Source organism: Aquarana catesbeiana, linkage group LG01 (assembly GCF_042186555.1).
Source record: "Aquarana catesbeiana isolate 2022-GZ linkage group LG01, ASM4218655v1, whole genome shotgun sequence".
NCBI classification, from domain to species: domain Eukaryota; kingdom Metazoa; phylum Chordata; class Amphibia; order Anura; family Ranidae; genus Aquarana; species Aquarana catesbeiana.
The window spans coordinates 412,140,647-412,157,038 of NC_133324.1; the positions used below are offsets into that span (position 1 = coordinate 412,140,647).

Below are 16,392 nucleotides of genomic sequence, written 5' to 3' on the forward strand. Positions count from 1 at the left end.
ACTTGAAAACAAATAATGAGATGCCATGGAGAGTACTCCAATACTACACAAACCCTACCACCAAGATTAAAGGTATATCGTTGTTCTATAATATACTGAACAATAAGGATATACCCTTAAAAACAACTCATATGATTGCCTGGGAGAAGGACTTAGATACCTCTTACTCCCTGGAACAATGGTGAAAGGCACTTCACATCATGTACGCTGCGACAAAAAGTATAAACTTATGGGAATTATCGCAGAAAATCCTCTTCAGATGGTATCTGACACCCCATAGAATAGCTAAATTCTCACCACAAAGTTATAATACCTGCTGGAGGAACTGTGGTGCTGTGGGAACATTGTACCATATACTCTGGTCTTGCCCTACTATAATCCCCTTTTGGAAAGGAGTATATGGAGTAATTTCACAAGTATTGAATATTAAAGTACCCATGTCAATGCAATTTTATCTTTAGACATAGAGTTAATTTAATCAGAATTCAGGACCATAGCCGTGCACATTCTTCTGAGTGCACGATTAATGATAATGCGACATTGGAGAGATTAACAAACGCCGTCTCTACATGAAGTAATAAATACGACTAACACTCACGCAGCATACGAGATGTTATATGCATTAACCCAAAACAATTACAATAAAGCCCAAAAAATATGGGAAAAATGGTACACAATGAAACATAAGACCTAAATGTATCACTTATAAACCATACTGTACTACCAAAGGGAAGTAACTATCTGACTGTGTTTTTCTTCTTTTTTTCCTAATGTTATTTTATATTATTTTATACTTTTATATTTTATAGTTCTTACTTTTTTCTTTTTCGAACACCAATGTCTTTTTCATATAATACTTAGTCTAACATTAGATGTTATCTAACAATGAAAACAATACAACAACCCCCAAAAGAGGGCTGGGGGTCGCCACTCTCCTTCTGAGCGCAGTGTGTTCCCAGCAGGGGAGTGGTGTTCCTCACTCTTGATCTAACAAGGTATACTTTATATATCACATTTTTAACCTTGGTTTACATGTCTATTATATATAGGGATGAGCCGAACACCCCCCTGTTCGGTTCGCACCAGAACATGCGAACAGGAAAAAAGTTCGTTCGAACATGCGAACACCGTTAAAGTCTATGGGACACGAACATGAATAATCAAAAGTGCTAATTTTAAAGGCTTATATGAAAGTTATTGTCATAAAAAGTGTTTGGGGACCTGGGTCCTGCCCCAGGGGACATGGATCAATGCAAAAAAAAGTTTTAAAAACGGCCGTTTTTTCAGGAGCAGTGATTTTAATAATGCTTAAAGTCAAACAATAAAAGTGTAATATCCCTTTAAATTTCGTACCTGGGGGGTGTCTATAGTATGCCTGTAAAGGGGCGCATGTTTCCTGTGTTTAGAACAGTCTGACAGCAAAATGACATTTTGAAGGAAAAAACTCATTTAAAACTACTCGCGGCTATTGCATTGCCGACAATACACATAGAAGTTCATTGATAAAAACGGCATGGGAATTCCCCAAAGGGGAACCCCGAACCAAAATTGAAAAAAAAAATGACGTGGGAGTCCTCCTAAATTCCATACCAGGCCCTTCAGGTCTGGTATGGATATTAAGGGGAACCCCGGCCAAAATTTTAAAAAAAAAATGACGTGGGGTTCCCCCTAAATTCCATACCAGACCCTTCAGGTCTGGTATGGATTTTAAGGGGAACCCCGCGCCAAAAAAAAAAAAAAAACGGCGTGGGGTCCCCCCAAAAATCCATACCAGACCCTTATCCGAGCATGCAACCTGGCAGGCCGCAGGAAAAGAGGGGGGGACGAGAGTGCGGCCCCCCCTCCCTCCTGAACCGTACCAGGCCACATGCCCTTTAACATTGGGAGGGTGCTTTGGGGTAGCCCCCCAAAACACCTTGTCCCCATGTTGATGAGGACAAGGGCCTCATCCCCACAACCCTGGCCGGTGGTTGTGGGGGTCTGCGGGCAGGGGGCTTATCGGAATCTGGAAGCCCCCTTTAACAAGGTGACCCCCAGATCCCGGCCCCCCCCCCTGAGTGAAATGGTAAGGGGGTACATAAGTACCCCTACCATTTCACGAAGAAAGTGTCAAAAATGTTAAAAATGACAAGAGACAGTTTTTGACAATTCCTTTATTTAAATGCTTCTTCTTTCTTCTATCTTCCTTCATCTTCTGGTTCTTCTGGTTCTTCTGGCTCTTCTGGTTCTTCCTCCGGCGTTCTCGTCCAGCATCTCCTCCGCGGCATCTTCTGTCTTCTTCTCCTCGGGCCGCTCCGCACCCATGGCATGGGGGGGAGGCTCCCGCTCTTCTCTTCTTCTTTTCTTCTCTTCTTCTCTTCTTCATTTTCTTCTCCGGGCCGCTCCGCAATCCATGCTGGCATGGAGGGAGGCTCCCGCTGGGTGACGGCGCTCCTCGTCTGACAGTTCTTAAATAACGGGGGGCGGGGCCACCCGGTGACCCCGCCCCCCTCTGACGCACGGTGACTTGACGGGACTTCCCTGTGGCATTCCCCGTGACGTCACAGGGAAGTCCCATCAAGTCACCGTGCATCAGAGGGGGGCGGGGTCACCGGGTGGCCCCGCCCCCCCCGTTATTTAAGAACTGTCAGACGAGGAGCGCCGTCACACAGCGGGAGCCTCCCTCCATGCCAGCATGGATTGCGGAGCGGCCCGGAGAAGAAAAGAAGAAAAGAAGAAGAGAAGAAAAGGAGAAGAGAAGAGCGGGAGCCTCCCCCCCATGCCATGGGTGCGGAGCGGCCCGAGGAGAAGAAGATAGAAGACGCCGCGGAGGAGATGCTGGACGAGAACGCCGGAGGAAGAACCAGAAGAGCCAGAAGAACCAGAAGAACCAGAAGATGAAGGAAGATAGAAGAAAGAAGAAGCATTTAAATAAAGGAATTGTCAAAAACTATCTCTTGTCATTTTTAACATTTTTGACACTTTTTTCGTGAAATGGTAGGGGTACTTATGTACCCCCTTACCATTTCACACAGGGGGGGGGCCGGGATTTGGGGGTCACCTTGTTAAAGGGGGCTTCCAGATTCTGATAAGCCCTCCGCCCACAGACCCCCACAACCACCGGCCAGGGTTGTGGGGATGAGGCCCTTGTCCTCATCAACATGGGGACAAGGTGTTTTGGGGGGCTACCCCAAAGCACCCTCCCAATGTTGAGGGCATGTGGCCTGGTACGGTTCAGGAGGGGGGCCGCACTCTCGTCCCCCCCTCTTTTCCTGCGGCCTGCCAGGTTGTGTGCTCGGATAAGGGTCTGGTATGGATTTTTGGGGGGACCCCAAGCCGTTTTTTTTTTTTTGGCACGGGGTTCCCCTTAAAATCCATACCAGACCTGAAGGGTCTGGTATGGAATTTAGGGGGAACCCCACGTCATTTTTTTTTTAAAATTTTGGCCGGGGTTCCCCTTAATATCCATACCAGACCTGAAGGGCCTGGTATGGAATTTAGGGGGACTCTCACGTCATTTTTTTTTTTTAATTTTGGTTCGGGGTTCCCCTTTGGGGAATTCCCATGCCGTTTTTATCAATGAACTTCTATGTGTATTGTCGGCAATGCAATAGCCGCGAGTAGTTTTAAATGAGTTTTTTCCTTCAAAATGTCATTTTGCTGTCAGACTGTTCTAAACACAGGAAACATGCGCCCCTTTACAGGCACACTATAGACACCTCCCAGGTACGAAATTTAAAGGGATATTACACTTTTATTGATTGACTTTAAGCATTATTAAAATCACTGCTCCTGAAAAAACGGCCGTTTTTAAAACTTTTTTTTGCATTGATCCATGTCCCCTGGGGCAGGACCCAGGTCCCCAAACACTTTTTATGACAATAACTTGCATATTAGCCTTTAAAATTAGCACTTTTGATTTCTCCCATAGACTTTTAAAGGGTGTTCCGCGGCATTCGAATTTGCCGCGAACACCCCAAATTGTTCGCTGTTCGGTGAACTTGCGAACAGCCAATGTTCGAGTCGAACATGAATTCGACTCGAACTCGAAGCTCATCCCTAATTATATACAGACTTTGTTATAGAATAATCCTCAAGACTGTGTAATAAGCTGAAGAAGTGCATGTCTGAGTAGCGATTTTTCTACATGTTTTTTCACTTATGTTCTGTGAAATATTTAATAAAAAATATTGATTTAAAAAAAAATAATTTATTGATTCATTGCTATTTGGTATAGCATTTATGGTATAGATTTTCGTTATGTTTATTCAACCACTTGCCACCCGCCATATAGTAGAATGACGGCAGCAAAGTGGTTTCAATACTCTGACTGGGCGTCATATGACGTCCTCAGGATATTAAGCCGCTGCATGCCCCTGGGGGTGCGCATCGCTGCGATCGTTGTTGCGCTGTGTCAGTCGACACACCGCAATTCCGATCTAGGTAAAGAGTCTCTGACAGAGACTCTTTACCACGTGATCAGCCGTGTCAAATCACGGCTGATCATGATGTAAATAGGTGAACGGCTTTTCCTCACTCGCGTCTGACAGACGCGAGTAGAGGAGAGCCGATCGGCTGCTCTCCTGACAGGGGAGGTCTGTGCTGATTGTTTATCAGCACAGCCCCTCCTCGGATCCCACCCAGGACCACCATCATGCCGCCCAGGACCACCAGGATGGGCATCCACACTGGACCACCAGGTATGCCCCCCTAGACCCTCAAGGAAATACTAATCTGTGCCCAGGCAGCTGCCAATCAATGCCTAGGTAGCTGCCAATCAGTACCCACTCACAATGCCTACCACTGCCAGTGCCACCAGAGATGTCTATCAGTGCCTCATATCAGTGCCGCATATCAGTGCCCATCAGTGCCACGTATCAATGCCCATCAGTGCCGCCTATCAGTGTCCATAAGTGCCCAGCAATGCCGCCTATCAGTGCACATCAGTGCCCAGCAGTGCCACCTATCAGTGCCCATCAGTGCCCAGTAGTGCCACCTATCAGTGCCACCCATAAGAACCCATCTTTGCAGCCTTTCAGTGGCCATCAGTGTCACCTATCAGTGCCCATCAGTGCCACCCATGAGTGTCCATCAGTGTCACCTATCAATGCCCATCAGTGCTGCATATCAGTGCCACCCATCAGTGCCGCATATCAGTGCCCATCGTCAGTGACCATCAGTGCCCGCTCATTGGTGCCACCTCATCGGTGCCGCCTTATCAGTGCCTGTCAGTGCCGCCTTATCGGTGCCCATCAGTGAAAGAGAAAACTTACTTATTTACAAAATTTTATAACAGAAATAAAAGCAAAAGTTTTGTTTTTTCATAAATTTTCGGTCTTTGTTTATTTGTTTAGCAAAAAATTAAAACCGCAGAGGTGATCAATTACCACCAAAAGAAAGCTCTATTTGTGGGAACAAAATGATAAAAAGTTAGATTTGGTACAGTGATGGATGACCGCGCAATTGTCATTCAAACTGCGACAGCACTGAAAGCTGAAAATTGGTCTGGGCAGGAAGGTGTATAAGTGCCCTGTATCGAAGTGGTTAAATAATATGCAATTAAAAATAATATGATGAGTAAACCCAATGTATAATAAATAAATATTCTATAAAACCATCAGTTAGAAAAAAATCCAAAATGCTTTATATGTTTGGCTCCCAATTTTGTGAAAAAAATTTGCACTACTCTTGATACTAATTTGAGCATTGAACACAATAGTGAACAGACCATCTGCCAAAACTTATAAAGGTATAATCCCAACCCCCAAACTAACTTTCTAATTGTTGATAAGTAAGCTTTGCTTGATAAAACGCAATTCAGAGGAAATAATTCCACTTACCGTATATACTCGAGTATAAGTCGACCCGAATATGAGCCGAGGCACCTAACTTTACCACAAAAAACTGGGAAAACTTATTGACTCGAGTATAAGCCTAGGGTCAACAATGCCCATTTGCAGCCCCACTCTGCCTATTTGCATGCCTCACTATGCCCATTTGCAGCCATAGGTCCCCTAAACTTCAAACTCGGTAGTTAAGGGTTCCTAGATGACCCCCTGCTGCAGCCAAAATTTGGGGTCTCTGGACCCAAAGGGTCCTGAAATGACATTGCTGCAGATGGACACAGTTGACCAATTTTGGGGCCCCATATCCCAGGGCCACTTGCTGCTAGGAACCCCAAATTTGGTTTGCAAACCCAGTGGAACCAGCACTACAACATATCCAAAGTTGGGGTTCCTAGCACCAAATGGCCATAAGATACGGAGCCCCAAATTCGGTTCGGAAAATGTCAAGCACTTTTCTGCAGCAGAGAATGACATTTTCTGAACCGACTTTGGGGCCATATCTCGGGGCCACTTGGTGATAGGAACCCCAGCTTTACACACCAAATTTGGGGTTCCTAGCACCAAGTGGTCCCGAGATACGGGGCACCAAAGTCGGTTCAGAAAATGTCATTCTTTGCACCAGAAAAGTGCTTGACTCGAGTATAAGGTGAGGGGGGCACTTTCAGCACAAAAAAATGTGCTGAAAAACTCAGCTTATACTCGAGTATATACGGTATACTGCCAATGTGTCTACTGCTTGATGAACTGCAAATATTTTTTGCTCTTCTAGTGATACAGCTCACACTTATTTATGGTGTACATCGTACACTTTAACCAGTTGACCACCGGAAGGTTTTACCCCTTTTATGACTAGGACATTCTTTTCTATTCAGCTCTGTGCTACTTTAACTGGAAACTGCAAGGTCCTACAACATTGTACTTTGCAAAAGTACTGTGTACTGTACAAATTACACTTTTACATATGTTTTTACACAAATAAAGCTTTCTTTTGGTGGGATTTGATCACTGTTGGGTTTTTAACTTTTTTATTATATAAACAAAAAAATTCCAGGAAATTTTGAAAATAAAATGATATATTCTATTTTCTGTTATAAAACATATCCAATAAAATCAAATTTCTTCATAAATTTATGCCAAATTGTTTTCTGCTACAGGACTTTGGTAAAAAAAAAAAATCCAAATAAGTGTATAATAATTGGTTTGTGTAAAAATTATAGAATCTTTAAACTACGGTATATACTGTAATTTAAACAGCTATAGACGCTATACTGTTATTGGCGATGATCAGTGACTTATAGTGGGACTGTAATAGTGTGGGCAATATGATGCTAACAGACACTGGCTGGGAGGGTCACTAACTGACTAACTGACACTGACGTTGCTAATGACACTAATACAGTGATCAGTGATAATACTGTACTAATAACACTGGCTGGGAAGGGGTTAACATCAAGGTGCAGTTGAGTTAACTGTGTGCCACACAAGTGTAATGTGTGCTGCTTTTACCAACAGATCTGGCTGCTTTGTTCTCCCTGAACTCAGAATTGATTTCAGGGAGGAGAAACAGCCAGATCAATCTCTGTGTGTTTGTCGCCACAGCAGTTCAGCTGATGTACAGCCATAATTATTGGCTGCACCTTGCAGACAAACTCATGCTGTGTCCAATCACAGCACAGGTCAGAGTGGGGCATGTGCATGCACGCCGCCAAATCAGGAAGTAGACTGTGTTGTACAGGTATGTTGCCTGGCTGTGCTGCTCGCTCGCAGTATATCTTTTGTGAGCAGGTGACAAGTTGTTAAAGTGCACTTGTCTTTAGGGTATGTACATGAAAATATTTGCTTTTTTTAACAAGCAGTAAAATATCTTTAAAACTGGCCCTAACTGGCCTCTCTAGTGCAGTGTTTCTCAACTCCAGTCCTCAAGGTGCCCCAACAAGTCATGTTTTCAGGATTTCCCTCAGAAGAAACGGCTGTGGTAATTACTACGGCAGTGAAACTGATCAAATCACCTGTGCAAAATAATGGAAATGTCTGAAAACATGACCTGTTGGGGAGCCTTGAGGACTAGAGTTGAGAAACACTGCTCTAGACGCATGTACTGAAGTTGGGTTTCAGTTGATTTCTAACAAACATTTTTTCACACGAGTGGTCTGCCTGGCGGACTCCACTTTGCTTAGCGGGAGATCGCTCCATTGATCCCTGCTGAGCAAGCGTATGACAGGTCCATCTCCGCTCACTGTGCAGAGATGGACTTGTCAGAGCCCCGCTCTCCTCTATGGGGGATCGGATGAAAACAGACTGCCTGTCTATTATCATCTGATCCCATCTGACCTGCCAGACGGATGGGAAATAGGGTCACCATCCCTCTGAATTTCACAGACAAGATCAGATAGCAGCGAGTGTCAGCAGACATGTCACCGATGACATCCACCATTCAATAGGGCTAAATGGAGTGTCCGATCAGGTCCACCTGAAAAACTGATAGGCGGACCTGATCGGAAAGCCTGTGTGAAAGAGGCCTGTGTTTACATAAGAAGGTTGGACAACTGCCAAGAATCTGCTCGCCATTAAAAATAGCTGAGACATCTTTGCCTCTGTTGAGAATTTGAAAGATGAATTTCTGTGTAATGCATATGGCTGCAAAGGTGAATGATATCTTGTTTTAAAGTGATTTTTCTACTCTTGCTAAAGGCTTCATCCTGGTGTTAGGAAAGGGTGCTTTATACTGTCCTGGAATGTATCTAGAAGAAAAATCTGGAGTTTTAAGAGAAGTCTCCTCCCTCCTGGCTAAGGTTGGTTTGCTTCACCTAGAGTTGATTTACTAAAGTCAAATAGGCTTTTCACTTTGCAAGGGAAATTGCACTTTGCAGCATAACAACATTGCCCTAGAGCTTAGTGAATGAAGTGAAGCTCTTCTGACTGCCCTCACCAATTCATGTTCAAGCTAAAATACTGTTTGTTTTTCTTTGCAGGTTATTGCAACAAAATTTGCCCCAGAGCTTAGTGAATGAGGCGAAGCTCTTTTGACTGCCATAGTCTTTTCATGTTTAAGCAAAAATATTGTTCGTTTTTCTATTCTATTCTTTTCTTGTTACATTCACTAAGCTCTGGGGTAAGTTCCCATGCAAAGTGCAACTTTTCTTGCATCACTTGCCTTTAGTAGATCAACCCTTGTATGTCAATATCCACACAAATCTCATAACCACTATGGAACATACCTTTGTGACATATTTCATATTTCATTAGTTGGTAGAAAAAAAAGGTGTTTGTAATATCCCTTTATGAAAAGGTGAGTAGTGTGCAGTACGAGTAAGGCTCTTTGCAAGCAAGTACAGGAGGTCAGGTTATTCATGCTTTCCAATAATTATAATAGTCCAAAATGTCCAAAATGTCAGCTCCAAGCAAGAACCACTTCCAGTTTCAATGTGAAAAGCCTGGAGTGGTGCTTTAGCTGTCCTGGGTTGTCTTTATAACAATCAAAAGTCAGAGAAACAACTATTTAATTGTCTGCTATCAGTTACAGTCTTTCATGGAAAGGGCTGCAGAAAAATTTTGAGAGGTTGAAAGGGGAGTGACAGAACTTCACGTTCACAAAAAAAATACTGTTTTGAAAGAAATATTGCTTGTGTTCCTTACACCAAACACTAGCATAGGAGTCCGTGTAAGCTTACTTATTTTTGTGGATTCACACTGTATCATATATTGTAGAATAGAATAGAATAGAATAGAATTATGCAGTAAGTTTTTATTTTCTAATTTGTGTGCAGTTGCACTATTTGTACCATGATGAAAAATAAACTAAGGCTTTTTGAAATGTGATATTTTTTTCTATTACACAGGGCTTCTATAGCGCATTTAATGATTTAAAACTGACTAGTTAGAGTTCTTATGAAATATTGTTTGGTGGCAAATACCTGGTTACAGAGTGAAACCAAATTAAAATGAAATGTTTGAACTGTTGGGTAAATGTAGTGAAGGGCAGCAGACCATAAGTTTAATCTAAATTTGCAAGGAGATTTTAATACAAACATGTAAGTTACACTGAGCAGCTTACTTGTCACTTCTGTATGCCTAAGTCAGAGTTCTTAAACATGTTGAATATTCTGCCTTGAATTAACTATGGGAGATACAACTTTTCTTTTTAATATTTTTAAAACTGCCTAAGGCAATACTATGGGCCAATAAAGAATAAAAAGGGGTCCTTGCAAGTTGTTTTTCTTACTAAATATTTCTTTGTCATTAGTTTTAGTAGACAATTGGTGGTTAATAAATACAGAAAGGTACAGCAAATGTAATTATATTTTTGTGTTGGTATGTATGCGCTCATTTTACTTAGCATTGCTTTCAAATAGTTGTGCTTAGAGATCTTCTTCACAGTAGAAGTCAGTAGAGTTGATCTACAAAATGATTCCACGCGGCTCTATAATTAAACAGTCATGGAGGCCATTGAGGACATCTCCTTTAAAAATGTCAGTTCCCTGGCTGTTATGCTGATGCTTTGGCTTTAATGTTTTATGGGCCACTGATCCAGGACAAATATAGAGATACACAATGTTCTGACAACTATTTACAGTATGTTCTAAACCTTTGACTCAAAGGTGGAAGCCAGGTAATTAGCATTTTCAAAAAGGACCAGCAATGGCAAAACTAAAACGTTCCTAATGACAGAGCCTCTTTAACTACTTGAGTCATGAATACCCTTTTAAAATGGAAGCCTGTCTCAGAATCTGGTGCAGCTGGGCAATGTAATTAATCAGCTTCGAACTTTAGCTTGTTAAATTAGTGATTGCAAAGGTGAAATTAAAATAAATAAATAAAGAAAGAAAGAACATGTCTATACTTACCTTCTCTGTGCAATGGAATTTCACAGAACAGCCATAAACCTCTTCTATTTGGGGCCCCCGCCAGTGCTCCTTGGGAATTTGCTTCCCATGGGGGCACTCATGCATGATCACACTTGAGCCCTGCAGCTGGTCCATTGACACAAACAGGGGGACTCGGCCCTGCCCCCCCTCCCTTGTCACTGGCTTTGATTGACAATACTGGGAGCCAATGGCTCCAGATCCCCCAGCAAAGCCTGCGAGACCTGGAAGTGAGGGGAAAGAAGAGCTGCATATGTGCACAGCACTGGATCGAATGAGAGCTCAGGTAAGTAAAAGGGGGAGGTGAGGGGGGATGCTGACATCTAAACATTTTTTACCTTAATACATGGTAAAAAATGTTTAGGCTTTACAACCACTTTAAGCTTTGACAGCTGCACCATATTCGGTGTGCATGCTTTAGTAAATGCCCCCCAATGCTTCCACACTGTGTTTACATTCAAAGGGATGTGACGTCATAAGTGACATCACATAATTTACTTTGAGCATGGATGCAAGGAGCAGCCAGCAATAGATCACAAATAGAATTGCTGTGAAAGATAGTGATTTGCTGCTAAACATTCTAGGTCTATATATATATATATATATATATATATATATATATATATATATATATATATATATATAACTTATTGAAGCCAAAGAACAAGCAACAGGTATTCAAAGAAAGAGATCAGCATTTCAGCATTGACAGCCACTCAACTTCTCTCACTACATATTTACTTTACAACTTACCTTCTTAGGCTAAATTGTTGAGTTGATTTTATAATTAGTAAAGTGATTAAGAGCTATATTTTTAAGATTCAGAAAAAAGTATTCAAAAAACATAAAGGATATCTGAACTTTCAAAATGCAGTAGCTTTTTAATACATCCCAGGATACCAAGCAACTCAGTGACCTTTACCTTTTCTTTTCCTGTGCACTGGGAGTTGCCATTACAAGCTCAGAAAAGTATAAACATTGCAATGCATTGAAAACATTTCATTGTAACTTCAGACAAGGACTGAAAACAAGGAAAAAACCTTCAACATAAATTTGTATAATTCAATGTCTTTATTTACAGGAGCCAAATATAGTAAATTCTACAGTACTGCACTCCTGTATTCACAAACTGCTATAAAAGGTATCCTTTGCGTAAGTGTACTTACTGTGATAATGTCTCAACACCAGGGCTTAGAACAAGTAAGATATCAGCAATTCATCTTAATATGCATTCTTCTACCCACAATTGCATGTTTAGAATTAAAGTTGATGGGGGCTGGCTACGGCTTAGGTAAAAAAAAAATGAAGAAGTTTCCTTCTTCTTGCAGTTTGTGATCTCCATTGATCCCATACGTGCAGTACAAAAATAATAACTAACAACTTATGCTACTGATCACTGAACCAACAGGTACAGTATTTGTAGGATATCTATTCCTTGTACTCTGTCCTTGCCTGCACATTTATCTTAAATATAAAAAATGCAATGTTTAAATTTCCATTTTAAGTGAAAGTACAGACTAGTCTAAGGGGTTACAAGTGCTCAATATATTTCACGAGATATATTAAAAGGTTTTATATATACCAGTTGTGTGTAACTCTTTTAAGAGAAAGTGCAGATACATACAAAGATATTTTCCATAAAAAGGAGGTAAGGAGGTATTGACAATAAGAATTGGTAAAAGCATTTAGCTGCGGCACATTCCTAAAATATAGTTCTGCATATAGCACAAGAAACTTTTTTCAGTCGCCACCCCCCCTCCACAGTGAAATTATGCTTGCACCATTGCAACATAAGAGTCAGAATCACTCCAGAGTCTGGACTGGCTCAGTGGTGTTAGCTGACAGTGGGCTTTAGCACTCCTTTGATCCCCAGGAGAAGTAGAGCCAAAAGAGCTTTGCCCCTAATTTTCTTTAAAACTTGAACGGAATACAGTGTATGTGAACTGTATTACATGATAAAGGAACCATTTTCAGATGGCTTATCTTGGCTCTGGATCTCTCTGTAGACTACGCTGCAGCTAAGCAGTACAGCCAGGTCTATAATCTGCCCCATACTTTGCTCTCCCCTTTTGTAAGCATGCCTAGGTAAAGCAATAGGACCCCAATTATCACAGAGTTCTGACACTTCCTCTTCTATTCTGTGCAGGAGATTACAAGAAGAAAATATATAGGCAGATATAGGCATACAAAAGGTGCTAATTTTGTGCTGGTAAAATTGAATGACATTGTGTTTTTTTTTTACGTGTACTTTGAGTTCAGCGTTAAATCCATAACTTTATGCTTGAAAACGTATTTTCGTATGAATTCCATGTGTATGCAAACAAATATTAACAACACACCAATATTTCTCAAAATTGAATGAAATAGTTGCATTAAAATAGTAACTATACCCTGGGGAAAGATTCATTTCATTCATCATTGTAACTGTACCTGCATTTTGCTGCTGTGTAATGAATAGTCTTTAATTTTGATCACTCCTTCTTTATTTCTTTAATTACTAACAGTTTTAAAGTGAATACAATAAAAGGTAGTAGTGTGCCTTGAAAAACAGCTGCAAGAGTATCATAATTAAAGAGTGTGTTTCTGGTGTTTTATTCACAACATTATACTGTATGGTTATACAATGACAGTGAGTAATCTTACCTGGAAATGTAGTTTTAAAGTGCAGTAAAACCCTGGGACCTGTAAATAAGACAAATCATATGAAATCAGTGGGAAATTAAACAGATACACCACACAAACAAGCAACATGACAGATCAATATTTAAAGTAATTAATAATATTGTACAATGTGATGAATCAATGAAAGTAAACCAATTCTAAGGAAGGGTAAATTTATCATATATATATATATATATATATATATATATATATATATATATATATATATATATATATAAAAAAAACTTGATTTAGTTACTCCAGTCAAATCCAGCAAAATAACATTATTAAAACTGCTTGTTTTGGAGCAATATTTAATGTTCTTATTATGTTCTTTTTATTTTGTCACGTCATCATCATCTTGAATTTACCTGGGAAAGATCAGAATACTATTGTACTTTCTGGTGGTTGTCCTAATTCTTACTGCCACAATTTGATACATGCAGAACACTATTACTTTTCAATATGGCTTCGCTGTGTCCTTGGAATTCAAAAGTAGTCTGAAGTATTCTTTAACCACTTTCCAAACTCCGCATAGCACATTTACTGCTACAGGGCAGCCACACTGCACAGAATCACAAATATATATTTGATTCTGCACTTCCGGGTTTTGGGCATGAGTGCTCACCAGCACCCGCTGATCGTTTGGTACACTGACAGAATGGCAGTCTGCATATGTAAACAAGGCAGATTGCCGTTCTGTCAGTACAGAAGGCATGGACCCTGTGTCTGATACATGCCTTCCACTGGTAAAAGCACCTCCCCCACTACACTGAAACTTTAGTTAGGCACACAGTTAACCCTTTGATCACCCCTGATGTTAACCCCTTCCCTGCCAGTGTCATTAGTACAGTGACAGTGCAAATTTGTAGCACTGATCACTTTAATAATGTCACTGGTCCCTAAAAAAGTGTCAAAAGTATCAGTTAGGTGTCCAATTTGTCCGCCACAATATAGCAGTCCCACTATAAGTTGCTGATTGTCACCATTACTAGTAAAAAAATATATATAAAAAAATACCATAGTTTGTAGACGCTATAACTTTTGCGCAAACCAATCAATATATGCTTATTGGGATTTTTTTTACCAAAAATATGTAGCAGAATACATATTGACCTAAACTGATAAAGAAATTAGATTTTTTTACATTTTTTAATTATTTTTTTTTATTGGATTTATAGCAAAAAGTAAAAAATATGTTTTTTTTTTTTTTCAAAACTGTCAGTTGTTCTTTGTTTACAGTGCAAAAAATAAAAAATGTAGAGGTAATCAAATACCCCCAAAGGAAATCTCTATTTGTGGGGAAAAGGACATACATTTTATTTGTGTATAGTGTTGCAATTGTCAGTTAAAGTAACGCAGTGCCGTATTGCAAAAAATGGCCTAGTCAGGAAGGGGGTAAACCTTCCGGAAGTGAAGTGGTTAATGGGAAAGCATTGCAAGTTCATCTGTTATGAAAAAAGTCTTGCACATGTCTCCAACCTGCTGTCTTGGCTTATGTAATAACGGGGCCTGCAAAAGTTGCTGCTAATCCTTCTTATGGCACCAATTTTTTAACTTTTCATCTTTGTCTCCTGCCAACCCTAAACCTATTATCTTGTGTTTCACAGCAGCCTCTAAATAATTACCCCCCTTGGTATCTCAGGTAGCTTTCCACTGCAGCACCCTATTAAATAAAAGCATTAGACGAACATATCTGCTCTTACAAAAAGAGACTGTATTTTCAGACCATTCATTTCAACCACATTCCTCCCATCAGATTATGTGTGCATTTGACATATTATAGGATATTACCTTTAAAAGTCTCTCTTGTGTAAATCTCTGAAACTGCTGCTAGGTGCCACCATCTTGGATTTGATGTCAGGAGCCCCAGCACACTCACAGCTGTTACTCAAGTGACATTCTATAGCACCCCCTTCCCTCCTCCCCAAGCTGCTACATAAAAGTTTATGAAAAAATTAAAGTGATTGTAAAGTCTTGTTTTTTTTTTTCTTACAAAAATAACAAACATGTTATACTTACCTACTCTGTTGCTGCTCTTCTTGGGTCCCTCTTCTGTGATCCTGGTTCCTCCCTCCCTCCTTGAGTGCCCCCACAGCAAGCAGCTTGCTATAGGGACACCCGAGCCGAGTCACAGCTCCCTTTGTCCATTCAGACACAGAGCCCTGACCCAGTATAGAATGCATAGAATGCATTTAGATAAAAAAAACCTTTTGCCTGTGGGTTTCTCTGCTGGCTAAATTATTTTTTTCTAAAAGGTGGGTATCAAGAACACACATTTCACTGCATTACAAGCGTGCCCAACATCTTCAACAGAGGAGCTCAAACATGCATTATGTGTTCTAAAATGCTTCATATGTATGTGCCATTGTAGTTACCCCAATTAAAGTCACAACCACAAAAGTATTTATTTACATAAATTTTTTAATGACCACAGATTCACTGTAAGTCAACACCTAAATGTTTACAGTGTAACCACTGATACCACTGACATTTTACAGTGTAACCACTGATATAAACTAATACATGTACAGAATTATATGCAGATTAGATCATTTTGTTATATCAACCTATGAATAAGCCAGATATTACCTTGGATAACTAACAAGCAGGATGGAAAATGTAATGGAAAATGACAAAATATCAGTATTATTTTCAGTCTAAGAGATCTGTTACAGTCATGTCTGATAGACCCTGCAGTCGTTGTCTAATCCTTTTGCATTTTCAAAAAGCTTGTAATATCTTGTTCACTGCTAGTGAACAGTGTTTATTTTTTGTATAGCAGGCATTCTACATTTTTATGAAGCATAATATGTTAGGAATATGTCTTTTTTTATATTTTTGCTGTAAGGAGAACAGAAAAAAGTACAGGTCATAGGTTTAGACTATATAATTTAACATATAGATTTCCACCCTTGCCCTGACTGCTTTGAATTGACAATCAATATAAGTAATGAAAAGAACAGTCATGTGTTTTCCCATTGTTCCTTTTAATCACTGTCAGTAAAATGCCATGCCTAAGTAATTTGAAATCCCACAAGGAA

At 40.3% G+C, this 16,392-nt stretch overlaps 1 protein-coding gene across 32 annotated transcripts in view; it reads right to left on the bottom strand.

The window, feature by feature from the left end:
- Positions 1–16,392, bottom strand: part of PTPRD (protein tyrosine phosphatase receptor type D) — a 2,697,868-nt gene that overhangs the window by 1,398,441 nt on the left and 1,283,035 nt on the right. For all 32 annotated transcript variants that reach the window (XM_073635233.1, XM_073635225.1, XM_073635219.1 and 29 more), the window contains exon 7: positions 13,331–13,369. The gene's annotated coding sequence lies outside the window, so the exon portion shown is untranslated. The remainder of the gene's footprint in view (positions 1–13,330; positions 13,370–16,392) is intronic.